General features: G+C 36.7%; 2 protein-coding genes across 4 annotated transcripts in view; one reads left to right on the top strand and one right to left on the bottom strand.

Moving 5' to 3' along the window:
* Positions 1-17,732, bottom strand: part of LOC110374471 (uncharacterized) — a 92,312-nt gene that overhangs the window by 33,967 nt on the left and 40,613 nt on the right. The window lies entirely within an intron of this gene.
* Positions 1-17,732, top strand: part of LOC110375367 (CD82 antigen) — a 60,037-nt gene that overhangs the window by 19,463 nt on the left and 22,842 nt on the right. For both annotated transcript variants that reach the window (XM_049841828.2, XM_049841829.2), the window contains exon 2: positions 2,518-2,600. The gene's annotated coding sequence lies outside the window, so the exon portion shown is untranslated. The remainder of the gene's footprint in view (positions 1-2,517; positions 2,601-17,732) is intronic.

Here is a 17,732-nt window from a genome sequence, read left to right as displayed (position 1 = left end):
CTAGTAAAATCCTCGCTGCACGCGCTCACTCGCTTTGACTTCATAAAATTTTTGTTCGCGTCTCCGTTTGAGTGTTTCATATTGAAGTTGCTTTCATAACTGCTCCTTTGTAAATTATTAAGTATTTGAACAATGTTTTTCTTCTAAGAAAAGGAGACTCGACATATTGCTGACGTTATAACGAACCTCGCAATAACAAGAAAGAAGAAGGAAAAGTTTTGTTACAAAAATAGGCAATAACAACTAATTAGTTTGATGTAAACATAAAACAAAATTGTTTCCTTGTCAAGATATTATGTAAATACACAGTATTGTTTCTATTTGTGCACATTCAAGTTAGCATACTGATATTATATAAGAAAAATCACCTACATGTTGGGTCTAAGAAAGCGAAAGTAATAATAAGTGCTAGTAAGTAAAACATATCCCCTTTCTACACTCTGTACCACCATTAGTTATAAAAATATACAATATGGCACCCCAGCTCCATTAACACGTATAATTGTAACTAATAAGCGTATAAAGTGCCCTTCATTTACAAACACCGCGATTAGATCTGTCCTTACGTAAATAAGTCGGTGCATATTAATATGTGCCTATAAATCTGCATAACTCACGGCGACATACATCGAAAGAAAGTGTCAAGAAAGTTTTATTGGGACCATGGTATCGCGGGGAAATTTACGAGGGTGGCTCCAGTTTAGCCGTAAAATGTATTTGTGGGCCGTAAGGTGAGCGCCGACGGTGCAGAGAATGGAGTTGTGTGATCCGACACAGTTCCCGAGAGACTGCAAGAGATTCTCATAATTGTCAACTGAATATCTATGTTAGTAGAACTTTGTGTTAATGATTAAATGGTGTTATCATAACACTGAGGATATAGCTGGTTATCTATTTGAAAATCCATCTTTTACTACCCAAATTACTTTGTATAGGATTTGGTATCTTGAGAAAAATAGTGGTATTTACTGACAACATTTTGAGGACAACGATAAACCAAAAAGTCGAATTAAAAATGTTGCATGACACACCCTACCACAATCTAAAGCTACTTCCTGGTACCTTGCAAACCTCTGGACATACCTCAGGAGCAATATACGCATTTCATTAATTTATTACTACGGTGCGAGATAGCGGCCATACTGCGTGTGACCGGGGCCCGTCACCTGTAATTACAAACATAAACCTCCACCTCTGTACAAATAGTTTAATGAAAGGGTGTTTAGTTACGTCACCCGTTGTCTGCAGCCCTTGATGAGTTAATACTGACAAATTAAGGAGCAACACAGAGTCACGCAGCGTCCCCGTTAATGACGTAGTTTATGAGAAGTCGGGTAGCTTAGGTTAGTAGTAAAGTTTTAAGAATTTGTCCTTTAACTTTAACATGATCCTCCGTGATTTAACTTTGAGATTATTTAACGTGGTAGGACTAAATACGGCACCGTTTTGTCACTAGCAGAATAGTAGGTGTTATAGGTAATCGTATGAATTTTTGACGAATAAAAGTGTCGACGTAGGCACTAATTCAATTGAAACTAAAATAGACTACTTTTACTATTAATATAAGTATCAAAATGATGATAGCTGTTACAAATTGTTAGAGTGGTGCTTTGAAATACCATAGAGTTTTAGTACTCGTAATTACAGTTAATGACATGTTATTGTTATCGAGGTGAGCTTTGAACAATTTTCAGCTAGCATAAGGACCGCTTTTCAGTTTTTATGTAGATGTTACTTTTATGTATTTTCTAGAAGTCCGGTTATACGAATTTTGAGTAGGTACCGCAGTTTATGGGTCGCTTCAGTAAATCTATCTGGAGCACTGAGCGTGTCGTCATTTTATGACTTTTGACACTATAAAGATATTATTATTGGCTTATCAATCATGGCGCAGAGAGTTTTCACTACATGTTTCACAATCCTCAGTCCTAAGGTTAAAAGCCTTAATGTGTAAAAAAATTGTTAAGGATTATGTTGTGATAATAAGTGAGTAAGATACGATAGCCGCAATAAGCATTAAGCTATGTCATGCCAGTTATTACTTGAATGTGGTGGTGTAAAGTTGAGAAATAATACGAATGCTTTGCTCGATTTAGAATTAGTTTGCCACGCTATATACATCACAACAGTAATAAGTAGATGGTACATGTACAAACATTCTATCAGAACTCGATATTTGTGTTATAGAAGTAGAACAAATAGGAGGAGCAAGTTTTGAGTCTAGCCAGTGAGTGAGTCTGTGAGTCTCGAGAGAGGGAGGGCACTATCCTCCTCTCAAATTATTCATTAACTTAGACGAGCACTCCGTGCGTTCACCGTAACTGTTTGTGTTTGGTTAACGTTATTACCTCTATTTTAACTGGATTTCTGTTTAAAAATATTTAATTGTAAAGTACTTTAAGTATCTCACACATATCAAATCAATGTCCAAAATCTATTACACTACATAAAGCAAGTTTTAATGTTTCCCGCCATTCTGCTGGTTATTTGATAAAGTTTGTTTGTTCGTTTTTGCAGACAGCAGCTGTCCCCACCGGACCCGCAGCCCGCCACAATGGAGCTCATTATCTTGCGCCGGCTCCCACTCGCCCAACTGAAAGGTACCGCGCCCTAATGCCAACTATTTTCACATTACCCGCACACAACGCTTCTATGCAAATGACCCTCACATCAATGAAACTCCGCTCGAAATAAGCCGACGTCACTATTGCTCTATTACGAAATACCTTTCCATTGAGGTTTTTAGCGGCAGACTTTGTAAGTTGCTTCTAAAAATAACGCAATGGATTGTGTAACGACAGTTCGTGTTTGTTGTTAGGTGCTTTGGTAGTAGTGTTCCAGACGTCAGCTGATGCGTGTCGCTGGCGGCCTCTTCAGATCAATAGTTCGGGAATAGACGCTATGCTGTAACATTCTTTAGTCGTCTACAGACATACGCTGTTTTCCTTAGGCAGTAGCTATTTCTAGGATTCATTTCTCTTAATTTAAAGATAATGAATGAGAATAAAAACACACTAAAGATGTGTAAGTATACATTTTTATTGTTTTGGGACACCGTTTGCGATATTTACTGCCGCGCAAAGAATCAAAATACACAATAGCTCTTATAAAGTTTAGGGCGAACGGCCTCTTCGCCTGTTAGGCAATATTAAGTAGATTAATAAACTTTGTTGGGAAGATCGTTAAAGTAGGATATTATGTAGGACTTTCCCGTTAGTGGGGCGATCGATTCATTAGGCGGACTTAGGGGTTTTTCCATCAGCGCGTCAGGGATTAGCCGAGTATTGCTTCCTTAGCTTACGTCTACTCCGTCTAGGTACGTGGTGACATATCGGATTATCCCGCATTACCGCGCGACCAACTCATAATAAGTATCGAGCATCGAACTCTTGTTAATATACTCGGCACTATTTACAAAATTAATTAGTTGCGTGATTTATTTACTGGACCAAACACATTCAAGTATGTCGCATTGCTAATATTGAAACTATTTGAACGTGTCTTCAGAGCGCTACAATATAGGTCAATGGTTGCATTTGACAAATTTATTTGAAGCGACGGAAACCGTTGTGAAGGCATTGAAAGTCTTGCATACGAAACATCGCTACAATTCTATTTCGTTTCCAATTTACATATTCTTCCGAATTCCTTTCAATTCGTTGATCGATGCGAGTTTCACATGTGAGTTTACGATTATAGAACTCCATTGATATTGGAATGATTAATCTATCATTTTTTTCTTTGTTAAAGGCTTCGAAACTATAGAACTGCTTTGAAAAATGATTTCACTATTGTATAGCTACACTATTCCCGAGTAACATAGGCTATACTTTATCTGGGTACGGACAGTAATTCCTATGAGATGCGAGTGAAACCGCGTGAAAACGGCTGCTAATTTATATTCTTAGACTCCATTAATAATTGTGTGCACTTATTAGAGGTGCGTCGTTTACCCGAAACTCGGGTTGAGAGCAGGTTACGATGTCGATAAGACACGGTGCCCCTCTATCGATATTGCTTTTTATCGAAAGGTTGGGTCTAACGCCGCGGTGGCTCTTATGATGTTTACTTATCTGCTTTAAAAGTTATACTGGAAGATTCAAGTAGAGGTCAGTGTGCCTAGAAGATCATTGAAAATTTTCATGACTTTATGCGGTTACTAACCGTCTTTTAAATTTTAATTATGAATTTAGTTAGCCTGTATCTATGATTTCAAAACGAGTGCAAAATGTTTTACACATTTAAAACATAGTTTTTGGAATTGATTGAACTGATTTCACTCGAAAGCCGAAATCTAAAAACCGAACAAAACAATGCGTTTTTGTTAAAATATTTATTTATACAAACTATATTGAAGAACATTTACATGAGCTAGTGAAGGCTTTTGAGCCTTTTATCTCAAGGAATGAACACGCGAAAGCATTTAAATGCATTCGTAGCGCTAAATATAGCCATTCGTAGGTGCATGCTACGAGCTCGCTACGACGCTACGAGGTGCCGCTACGTGGTACCGCTACGTGCTACGGTGAAATACAACTATGAACAAACAAAAGTACTATAAACAGATAGGTAACTTGCTTTTAACTTACTGCCGTGATTTTATTGTACAGTGACACTTTCAAGTATAGTACTGGTTATAACTTCAGATAAACATAGAGATGACTGATCCTATATTCTACATAGGATCAGTGCAGTTATGAAATCTTTGAACAATTCCCGTCCGGGCGGCGCGCGTGACCGTGTGGCAGTTAGACGTAGATATTATTATTGATTTTCTCTATACTCGAATAACTGCGAGACTTGATTCTTTCTTCCCCGGTAGGTAAAAAACTTAGTTCATACGTAACATCTCAACATTGCATTGTGTTTGGTTTGTGCCATTCGTATGAAAATCACGTCGACCGCATTTTCTACATTATCATTTGGAACTAGGTGTGAGTCAGATAAAAAAGTTTTATGTGGTCTATTTACGAGTGTTTTATGTAAAGCGTCGGTGTTGGATCGCGTGTCGGCTGGCGGGTCGGGCGGCACGACAGCGCGATGCACTGCGCCCGCCGCGCTGCGCTCCACTAATTCATGTTCATACGTCACTGCCTTCGTTATCGCGGTTCCGGTGGCGTGTGCACCAATACCATTTTGTACAACAATAATCTATGCAAACCGCGAGGTAAACGAACCTCTTTACCATACTGATACTATTGTAAGCTGCGCCGGGGTGCTTCTAGTGTCGGCTGCTTCACACGATTAAAGTCGTGCTTGCCATCTGTTAAATTCGAAAAAGGAATACACTGAAACAAATGCGTACCCAGTACAATCTTTCACTAATTTACATATTTGTTTTCACTCCACCGCGTTCACAGTACAAATGGCAAACGAATTCGCTTTTACCAGGCAGGTAATTGATTTCATTTTATCACGTGAAATTCAAATAGAGTAACCTATATATAAATAGTAAACAGAGTTAGGCTCGTTGGCCCTTTAAAAAAGTTTTGTTAGAGGTCGTGAAAGCTATTTAAAAACGAGTTTGATTCAACCTTTTCGATTCTCTTTATCAAGATATTTATGGTGCTGATATAAGAGTTCATTATTCTTTAACAGAAAGTGTGTAAATGTAAAGAATGTATATTCAAATGAAGTTCTAGGAGGGTGTATGTAATATATAGAACGGCATAAGTCGACACTATTCAGTGGGAAGGGGTTACGTGGTATCTCCGTCGATCGTGAGGATCCTTTACTCGATGTTCGCTTGTTGTCACGAAGCGACGCTCTGCACACACACATACGTACTGTGTACATAGATTTATATATATTGTAGCGTGTCACAGTGCGACGTACATACTTCATGTTATAACATAGAATGTTTTACACGGATAGTTTACATTTTTCACTTACAATGATATTTGCCAGCGCTTTGTAGTGAGCTGTTTTCATTGTTAAACGTTTTACTACACTTTTTGTCATGTTCAGCACAGGTTATAAAACGATGCAAATTCTATCAACAGTTTAGTGCTGGATCAAGTTCGTGACGTAATTTGTTTTTGTTCCACAAATTACGAAACTCATATAATGTTGATATATGAATAGCATAGCTTAGTAGTATATCCTTTTTATTAAAACACGAATGATCCTAATCGCGGGTTAACAGGCGGAAAATTAATTAGAAACGATAAGCGTGTTTGTCGTGATAATTAGTAGTAAAGTCTGCGTGTTAGCGTCAATATTGTAACGTTACTGAGTACATGGGAGAGTGACGCATGTGTTTATCTACTTCTACAAATGTGGCGATGTTATACTGTTTGTACACGGATGAAAGGTTTATCGTATTTAGTAATGAAATTGTTTTTGGTGGTTATAATAACATTACACAGAATTTTATTCGTTAATTGATAACATTTCGTAATAAAATTTACACATAGCTCTTCAAATGTAACTTTCTGTTAGGTATACCTTTAACACTACGACTAATCTGAATTCAATATGGATCTATGGCTCCACTGTGATGTAGATACGTTCTAATAGTGCTAATGTGAGCGAAGTTTGAGATCCTTCTATTGACATTACCAGAACGTAGTCATAGTTCTCCAAAGATAGTTACGAACCTAAATTCGGTAACGATGGAGCTAGTTATAATGAAAAGGGATACTTTTGATTCGGCCTGTAGGGCTGATCTATTGAGAATATTAATAGTTTAATCGAGAATTAAACTTTATCAATTACTTTGTTAAACAGCATTTAGTTTGTTTCATCCTTCACACTACATTAGATATTATGCAAAAAATGTACGTTAATTGTAAGTAGTCCTGACTCCGTCGCTATAGTTCATTACTAAAAATAAGCAAAACAAAAGCCCATAAAACATACCACGCCCAACATGACACACACAACAGTCGATGTAAATGCAATCTTAATAATGCGACAGTGCATGTACGAGTGACTAAATTCAATCGTCTGTACTGCAAGTGCCCTCAAACGACTACAGTTAAAGTTACGAAGTCGTATCATCTCGCCGACAAATGTCACTGCAATAGACACTTGTGATTCACTTAGCAAGTACATGGTCGTATGTAGGGAGACTAATACTAGCGTCGAGCGAACTGAAGAGACTGTTTATTACTTCACGAATGAGTGACGCCGAAATACATAACGCTGGGAAAGTTAAGAGTTTGAGTTCCAAGAGCTATGTTAGTTCGTCGACGCCCTTCTCCAGTTGTTGAGAGCTCTTCACTCCGTTCGCGTTGTTCTGAGCAAAAAATGAAATATAATGGGGTATCTGTTTATAAAGCTACACTCTAGACTGTTATAGAAGTCTTTCGAATGTTTTTCTTTATTTTTAAGTGAAAGAAAGTGGTGAAAGAACTTGAAAATGGTAAGGTCATGAGAAATATTCAAGATGGCCCCGAAGTTTTTCAATTTTTTTAGAGAAAACTTTGTTCGCTTCTAAGATATTAATAAAACGGACCTACTTACGATTTGTGACGCTTGGGAAAATAGACGATTTTTCTAAACTATAAACTTTGGTATTTTCGAAAGAAGAAAACTTTACCCTAACCGCTGCTATCGATTAGAATCACTCATTTATCAAAAATAGGCTGCGCCCCATTCTTCCACGATCTGGGCAAAAAGGTTCCATAAATTAAAAGTAATAACTTAGTAGTTCTAATAACTTGGAAAAGTACCAATTTCAGCTAAAACGTGTAAGGCCGCGCAAACTTTTGGCAATCTAAGAATATTTTCAGTCCGACTGAATGGTTCTTCAGTTCGTGGTGAAATGAATTTCGGAACGCTCTTATTAAAAGATGACACTGTCGAGACGGATCTGGATATAATGGATGTATGAATACATATACCTGCATACTTTTTAAAATTCTTGTATGATAACTTAAGTAACTTGTTAAATATAGCCTAACAATTATTCGTACCTAAATAGCATGAACCTATTTTTACACTAATTAGCAATGACCTTTCACATCTCGAAACTCATGACGCAATTTTCCTAAAATACCATTTTTAACCTTCCATCCGTTTGGCGACCTTTATCAGACAGATGTAGGTACAGTGCACACGTACGGATGTACAACTGTGGGTACCTCGCCTAATGAGTGCGACGCGGCGACGGGCCGGACGCTCTCACATTTCCATGACGTGTGTAACGAGCCTTTGATGACACTCATCTCCCCATAATACCCATCATTGCCTTTTTGCTGAATTTATTTAGCTTGTTAGGAAATGGTAATTGAAATTTAATTAACACAGTTCGGACTGGGCGCTCGATTTATTTTCATGCTAATGGTTATTGGTTAGTTGTTAATTGACTAGGCTTTGTTTTGGAAAGTTTGTTTGTATTGTAAAGTTTTTTTAAATGGTACATATTTTGATGTGCATTGCTTTCCTTTTTTTATTCGGCAATCCAAACTGAATAAGTATATGTGCCTATGACAAGCATCATATTAAGGTTCAAATTTAAAAGATGTTTATAAGAATTGAATTCATAATGAATGAAATCTGACAAGAACGTGACAATCTCTCTTTTTTTACTTCTGATAAAAATCAAGAAATAAATCAGTTTAATGTTAACAACAGCCAAATTAAAGTGCACAAACAAATTCTCAGGCGTAGGATGTCATGGTGGGCCATAGTCGTTAATTGAGTCATAAATACGTTTATTAGTGAGCCAATTACACAGCTAATGATCCCGTAGCACTCGCTTTAATCATAACCCTAGAACATCAAAAGCGTATCATTAACACGGAAATAATTGCTATCCAAAAATATCTTCAATTCTCATCTCGAAAATAAAAACCGTAGTTTCAGTTTTGTGTTATTGAAACAAAAACAAAAATGTTCATTGGGAAAGTTACATCGCTAGTAAATACGTAGAAATACGGCTCGTATCAACTGTTTTTTTCAGGATTTTCAGCATACATATTGCCGATAAATCCTTCAGTTCTGCAGCCAGATTTAATTATTTCGTTTTCAATCTGAACAAATATTACGTGAAAGATTAATTCTTTGTGAATGGAAACTGAACACGAACTTTATTTATTATTTGTAATAATGGAACTATACATCATTTATTGATAAATATTAAAATATGGATTCGTGATAAAATTGTTTTGTTACCCATGTATGTTTGGTACGTTAATTTAATTAATTTATAAGTAAGTAGCGTTAAAGATGGACCAACCTTATAATCCTTTCAAATGTGATAAGATCCTGATGGCTATTTAGTTTGGCATTCGTGCTTGAAGATAGTTGTCTCACCCTTTCGTTACATTAATACTCGAGAGCCGGACAGCGGACACACTAATTTACTTTTGTTTGTATACTTATATAGGCATGTTTCCAAAGCCGCTGAAGTGCGACTTGGCCAACTCATGATTGCTTCGTATTTCTGTCGATTACTTCACAAACTTCTTAATACGACCGGCTTTCTGCTTTGTCGTAGTGTTGACTCAATTTCTTTGCATAGCGTACTTGTAGTAACGTTTATTTATTCAGTGAATATGTAACGGTTTGTGTACAATATTAAGCTACTGTTCAAACACAGTTATCCAAGGATCAGTGTGATTACGAAAGATAAGCTTTTATTCTTTGTTTTTGTTTAGCGATGCTTCTTACTTGGCAAAGTACACTTTTTGTGCGAAGGCTAAATCAGCGCCATGAAACCCGGCTGCCCTATGACGTCATGAAGGGAAATTCTGACGTCATAAAAAAATATTGTACTATCCAAATGTTATGTTTACACGCGCGAGTCATTTGTTGGATGAAAAAAATAATCTTCGTTGTTACATCAAAAACCTTGTATTAATTTCTCATCTCATAAATAATAAAGTAAGTAGTTATTAAAAATGTTTGTATATTAATTACTCGTAAATGTTAACCTAAAACTTGTAAGGTTACCTACCATCTGGTGTGTAGGTATCCATGTATCATAAAGCTGTATCTTATACAACAGGCATTCTTTATATCTTCATGTAAATGTTCTATTTACGTGTAGAACCTCATCTTGCAAAACTAAATATCGGCAAGTGCACAAGTATCAAAGCTGCACGATCAAAGCCGATGTATATGCGATATATGTATAACTTATATACGTCTGACAAATGTACTTATTTTTGTTTCAGCAAATAAAAATACAACAATTACTTCAGTACTTTGATAGGCACATTGTATTTACTCGCTAAAATAAAAGTCAACAGTTAACATTTTCAATCTAAAGCCGTTTTCAACAGCTCGTGTTTAAACTGTATAAAATCTAAATAAAATTGAACACGGTTCGTTACCGGAGTCAAAACGGAAAATATAATTTGTGTATATTCAGCGTGAACGATGTCACGGAAATAGTTTGAGGCGAAGCTGGTTTTATGCTACATTCATATTTTAACGAAAGGACTTAACTTGCTTGATATAATCCCTTGGGATGTAGAAAAAGGACTCACAGATGCAGTCGGATTAATTGCGACTTGTATGATCATTAATTGATAGAATATTTGAAAGTCTTTATTTCTAGTCCGCTATATATAAAATAATTATTATACCAAAAAGTCTGAAAGAAGGTAGTGATTCTAGGTAGCAAGTATTCCAATAACAATATTAAGTAGATAAGGAACCATAAACTATTTGCAAAATACTCCCGCAATACTAATAAAATCCCATCCAAGGCTTGGGAAAAAGGAAAAGGCAGTTATCAATATAATAACGTAAATGCATGACACCTTAACTTGGTGTTTCTATACTTACCCGTTGATACTCTCTCGGGACGGGAAGATAATAAAAATATGTCACACCGCAAGCCGCGGAGTAAAAAGCCTATGTTTGGGGTCGACCCTAAGCTATTTAAGTAGAATACAGCCTCTTTTTACCCGACTCTGTCCTCTCTATGTAAAGGCGTGTTTATTACGCAAAGCCTTTGTAAATAACAGTGGTGTCAAAGGTAATTGATGTTGTGACCCAAATCTTACGATATTTAAATAACAATATTGTTGCTATAATAAGTCGTGGTGGCCTAGTGGGTAAAGGACCAACCTCAAGTATGAGGGCGCGGGGTCGATCCCAGGTCAGGCAAGTACCAATGCAACTTTTCTAAGTTTGTATGTACTTTCTAAGTATATCTTAGACACCATTGGCTGTGTTTCGGATGGCACGTTAAACTGTAGGTCCCGGCTGTCAGTGAACATCCTTGGCAGTCGTTACGGGTAGTCAGAAGCCAGAAAGTCTGACACCAATCTAACCAAGGGGTATCGGGTTGCCCGGGTTACTGGGTTGAGGAGGTCAGATAGGCAGTCGCTTCTTGTAAAGCACTGGTACTCAGCTGAATCCGGTTAGACTGGAAGCCGACCCCAACGTGATTGGGAAAAGGCTCGGAGGATGATGAATATTGTTGCTATAACCAAACGCTTGAGGAGGTCAAACAGTTTTGAGAGAAATCCAGCACATCTTGTTCAAATTTTTGTAAAATTCGTATTCTTATTAAAAGCTGTAACATTTTTGCATCTGCTGAATAGATCGACAAAAAGGTAACATGAGCATTTTTTATAACATTTTGTCCATCAAAATAAAAAGGTTACATAATTGCACACTGTGACATGGCGTATGGACGTGCTCGTAAATTGGCAAAATCTTCGCTCGAGCACTCGGAAGGGTCGCCTATAATGTTTGATGTTGACAAAGGTAGATGGAGGGCCCCGGCCGTCACAGTGTCGAAGTTCAGGCTCTCAATTGCATATTTAACGAGAGCTCACTAACTGCTGCGATACCGGATACGGACAGGGACTCAGTAATTGGATCACGCTATTTTTAGCACTATACACTTAACTGCCACCGTTTCGCCGTTTGTCGAGACATCGTAATTTTTCTCACTAGTTTACGGGGTCGGGACATAATCCCGCGGGACTAACCGAAGAGGGTCTTCGTATTACATTCCATTGAGTTTCTTTAGTGGTTATGGTCAATTTTTCTAAAAATAGCGCCGGGGATTGAAAGTGGGCCCAAAACTTTAATGTAGGTTCAATTTGTTTCTGAGACGATCTGGGATTTAGGGTTTATGTTTTTGCATGTCTGTATCATTAAAATAGGTTGTATTTCAAAGCCTTTGATTAAATAACCATTTTGAGTACATTTAAGATACAATTTGTTGGTTTTTCATTGTTGTTTTAACTCTCAAACATAATTATTTACTTTTAATGAGTAACTACTATATGTATGTATATTTAGTAGAGGTAGAAGTACTATAGGATCCAAAGTTTAGAACTAGGCACGCTATCCATGTCGCCATTCCAACAATGTACGGCGGGTCTAACTGTTGTATAAATTAAAAATAGTTTAGTCGCCAAACGGCAGCCGTGGCATGTTTGCCATTACCTAAATAGTTCCCACAGTGAACGAGCCATTCATTGCCGTGCCCTAGGTACAAATTTTACGTTCATACAAACTTTGTGTTGAGAAGTACGCCATTCTTAAGAGATGATGTATGTATTTGTACGAACGTACATTGTCTTACCAGTTATTTATTACATAATTATTCTATAGTTGTCAGAACTTTGCACTAAAGGATAAGGGAAAGATATGGCTGGCTAATTTAATTAATTAAATTATAAGGTCTTTCTTTTCTGACTTTTGATTGAAAATGTTAAACGAAGAATGGCAGAGCTTGCAGACGTTGTTAATTTATGGTCAGTAAATATTAAGTCTACATTTAATCAAAATATTTCATGCATAAGTCATAGTTATGCTGTGCGTGAAGGAATCTCTTTATTATAAAAGGCGCCTTGAGCTATTTCAGCCACATTGCATCATTTTCAGAAAAAACCAACTTATTATTTTTGGCATCTGAAGCATTTCATAAATGATGGCGGTTGTGACCATCGTTATGTTATGCTATGTCCACTAACTCGTAATGTATGCAATCTCATTATATTCGCTCGTCGACACCTTTGTGAAACGGAATCGGTAATCAGTTCCAAAGCGATATCGACCGGATCTGCCAATGAATATTTTATCGCAAAATTTTATTGAAGAACCAGAATGTATCAATGTAAGCAATATTGACGGTCGGTAATAAACTATGAGCTGAGTCCAATAGTTATGTTGGTAGCTTTCTGTTGCGACTGATATCAAAATCTGTCTCCACAACAATAGCAGTAAGCCAGTAATAAAAATAAATATAAAAATACCTAAACGAAATATCCGGTGAGACTCAATAAACAGGCGTTTTAGGTTAAAAATAGATCTGGTCCGTTTGTGTGGCCTTTCAAGCAATAGCTACCCGATCCCAGGGGGCGTGGGCGGCGGGGCGGGGGAGCGGCGCGGGGAGTACCCCACACACCCATAGACATGATTTATTCCCGAGGAGATCGTTTCCACAGGAAAATATTTAATAAGGTCAGAAATTCTATACATGCTATAGATAATTAGGACAATGTTTATAATATCCGGATTAAATTAATTACCACATCGTGTCCGCAGTTTCGCATAGTTACGGCTTCCTGAAAAATAAAGTTTGTCATAAAATTCGTATGAAACGTTTAACGAGCATTGATTGACTCTCTGGATTTAGAACTGGCTGGCCGTTTTATTAGGGTAAGCAATGTGGTAAGAATAAACAGAAAACAACAACACTGGTTAGGTACATACGTACATTAGTATCCTATAGGCACCTACGTAAGGGGTTAGGTCGTAATGCCAGCACTGATACGTTGATAGCCCTCGCTTAAGCAGAACTACCCGCGAGCACTACAACTTGCACGAAGCGATAAGCACTTGATTTATTTTGTTTTTCCTTTTGTTCGCATTGTATTGGTGTAAGTTGTATTTACATTGTATAGGTATTTGGTATAAATATATAGGTAGGTAACTACATATGTTATGAAGATCTGTTTGAGTTCCCTTCAATATTTTTTTTTACAAATAGCTACTGCATTTTATTATAACAATTAGTTCGTACATGGAGAACGCAAGTATAATATAAGAGTTATTGGTACTGACTTCAAAATACGAGTAAGTTCGACAGATGTACGCGGAAGTCCCTCAAATCCCCTTGATACATCGCATGAATCGAGTATCGGCTCTGCCTCGCGTGGCAGTGGAAGCATTGTGAATGGACTGACTAAACCATTGAGTAGACGCCAATTCTAGGAAGTAAGTAGCTCTAATATTCACAGTACTGAGAATGTCATTTATGATGTAGTCAGAGCAAGCAGAGCGGAGAAACCTAAAGTTCGTAAACACTAATTAAGCGTCAGATGATGTTTGTTAAATGGCACAAAGCCTCTACACGTGTCGCCGCTCGCTCCGCTCCACAAACAAAACACCGCTTAATTGCAATTAAATAATTGCAGGAACTAATTTCTAATCTGGCGTTGCCAACACTAATTAATCACTTAAGTGATTCAATCAAATGGAGTGCTCTGATCGATACTCCGCGTTATCGATATGTTGAGCAGCAATTTACTTTCGTTTTCATGTTACTAAGTGAAAAATACTATAATACCTTAATGTTCCTCTAATAGTCAATTAGGTTTATTTAGATGCATATTATGTTATTGATTTTCCATTATTGCACATTGACAAGTTTTATAATAACTGGCATGAAAAAAAGTTCAGCACTGACTGGGGTGGGGTATATATTAACATTTTGAACATTTTCAAACCTACCTACCCGAAAACACTACGTGTAGGATCTACAGTAAATAGTTCTGGCAAAATACAATTGATTGAATAGGTACGTAACGAGAATCATTTACACACTCGCACAATTCTATTAAGCCCACGCAAAAAACTACAAAAAAACTGTTGTAGGTAATTGCAATTTGAAATATGCAGCTGTAGTACAAAAGAGTCCAGAGAGGATAAATTTAATTACACAGTTTATTTGTGTTTATTGCGACACGAACAATCCAGCGAACACGATGCTTGAAATGTTATTAATTAATTCATTAAAACGTGCATAACTACGAACAATTTTATTCTCCGAGCTAGTCTATTAACTAGATTCTATCTGCTGCATAATTTATTACATTTACGTAGGTAAGTTCTGGGAATAGTATTTCAGCTTGTATTACGTACTTTAGAGAGTAGATACTTATTAATAAATATGTTATGTCGACGTTACAGAAAGTCTGAAAATTATGAAAAGTTTGCGTCTGTAATGATGATAAATGAACATCAAGGATTTCAAGAATTTCCTCGTGAAACCACAAAGTCGCAAGAGATGATATTGAATATTTTTCATCAGTAAGTATTGCTATGGCTTCCCGCGGTAATATGAAAATAATAAAATGACGCAAAAGATGATGGGGCCAGTGCATAAAATAAAAGATAAAATATTTAAAAAATGTATTATGCGAAGCTACGTTTTAGTGTCCTTTTTATGCGTTATCAGCATTGCACAGAGATTCAGGATAATTAAATATTATTATTATGTTTAAGAATATAAATACCATCAAAATAATGAACCTCATCCAAAATCCAATTCACTAATAGAATTTTACGCAGTATTTTTAAAAACCAATTCATTATCACTCAGTTTTTATAGACATTTATGAGTTGAAAACTGCATTATTCATTGAGAGTCTCTGGATTCAAAGCAAGTTACCGATAAAAGAATTTTTAAACGTGATCCAACAATTTATGCGACTAATGCAAACAAACTTGGGCTCTTTGTTACAGTAACGTTACGTACATACAAATACTTTATTAGATTTTTATCCGTGACCCGGGATTAGCATGAGTACGATATGTTTCGTATCTCGATTAGTTCCGCTCTGCTTGGCCGCATTCTTTGACAATCGTTCCAATTAAGGCGGCCAACCGTCCCGCATTCTGCGGGACCGTCCCGCAATGCTTGACGAAATCCCGTTTTAAAATTATTAGTAAAATAGTCCCGCAAAACGTTGTATGCGTCCCGCATGTCCCGCATCCCTATTTTTCTACCACACTTCTACACAACACCCACCTGCGCGCACGCTCAACAGTGCAGTAACACCGATTACCTATAATATAGGTTATAATATTATGTTACCTATAATATAGGTAATCTCATTCTCTTTATTTCTACTGAACTCGTGACTACTCGTGAGGCCTAATGATTTTGAAAATAAGACATTAGTGCACGCTGTGACACGATATTGATAGGTTAAATTATAGCTTTTTGCTTTCGGTTTTTATTTTATCAGTTCCGTCCGATCATTTTTCAATGCCTCCCCTCCCCCTTTCACGAAAGGTTAAGTCCCGCATTCAGTTTTCGGAAAGTTGGCCGCCTTAGTTCCAATATTCGGATGTTGGGACATCGAATATATTACAATACGTACCCTCGTAAAATTTTAATAATATTGTCCAATATTGCGCTGCTAAGTACACAATAATTGTCATAAGATGAAATCAATGATTTCATAAATTAATTCCGATAATAATTATTATTTGTTAAGCGCGATTCATTTGCGATGTTGAAATTTAATTACATATTTACTGAAATATTTTTGATTTATATTAATTATTACTGCAGTGGCAGCGTTACATATACGTGGCGTAATATGCATATGATGACTGAAAAGTATTGAATATCGCAGGAAGCTTTTGATTTCAAGGCCGCGGAGTTCAGGACCATCACACAAAGAATTACCAATTCACTGCGCGACGTGCGTCATCTCAGATGAAACAGATTGACATGCTCCAAAATATCGTCTGTGTAGTAAAAACTAACATTATTTGTCTACAACAAACATCCAATGTATATTTGTATAGTTAGACAGTTCTACGAAAATTCTCTTTCACTTAATATAGATAAATGGAGAAACATCACGAATACAAATTGATTTCTCTAAACAAATATTTATTGGAGTAAGATTAATGTTCGTACAATTGCTTTGTTAGATAACCCGTGTTTTACGACCAGTCGAATACGGCTTTAAAAGACGTCCAAGTGGGATTGTGTGAGTGAAGTATCTAGTTTTGGTTGGCAATAACGTTATACGACTATCGATCATGGTGGTCCTAATAAGCTATAGTTTATAGCTCATCGGAGCTGATAAAGCGCTCGAGCGAGCGCGTTGTTTGTGCCACGCGACAAATGATACAATATACCGAACCAATTAATAATACTGTCAATCTGTCCACATTGGTATTCCACTAACTAATTTGTAAACCACATAAATAACATTGGTTAGGTATGCTTTTTACCTAGTTGAGGCCATAATTATTGAAACAGACTTGCTTCTACATGTACAACTAAAATATAAATCAAAATATAATACATATATAGCATAATACAAAAATAAAAGAAACATTATTTTGAATCTTTTGCTTTATATTATGCCACTAGCTTTTCAACCACATAGTGTAAAGCAAACATCAAAGTCATTTGACGACTTTGAATTCGGTAAGGGGTTATACAAATAGATCTTGCTCTTTATTCACAACTTGAGATTTCCAATTTCTAATAACGTCTGCTAGAGTGACGGTTATATTCCTTATAACGGATAGCTAATTATATTAGTCGAGACAGCTGGCTTAACTCGCTCGCTGAACCTCTCACTTAACCTGAACTTAGCGTCATATGAAAACCTTCAGCTGTCTTATTAATAAGCAGTTCCCAATATTCGCCAAGAGAATATTTTTACTTCAAAATTTATGTGAGCTAGGTACAATTTTGTTTTTTATAGCTCCGAGGCAATTCATCTTACTCGTGCTGCCCGCCTAACGTTAATAAGTGATGGTGATGCATTTTTTATGAATCC

Source organism: Helicoverpa armigera, chromosome 5 (genome assembly GCF_030705265.1).
Source record: "Helicoverpa armigera isolate CAAS_96S chromosome 5, ASM3070526v1, whole genome shotgun sequence".
In the NCBI taxonomy this organism is placed as follows: domain Eukaryota; kingdom Metazoa; phylum Arthropoda; class Insecta; order Lepidoptera; family Noctuidae; genus Helicoverpa; species Helicoverpa armigera.
This window is presented reverse-complemented; position numbering and strand designations above follow the sequence as displayed.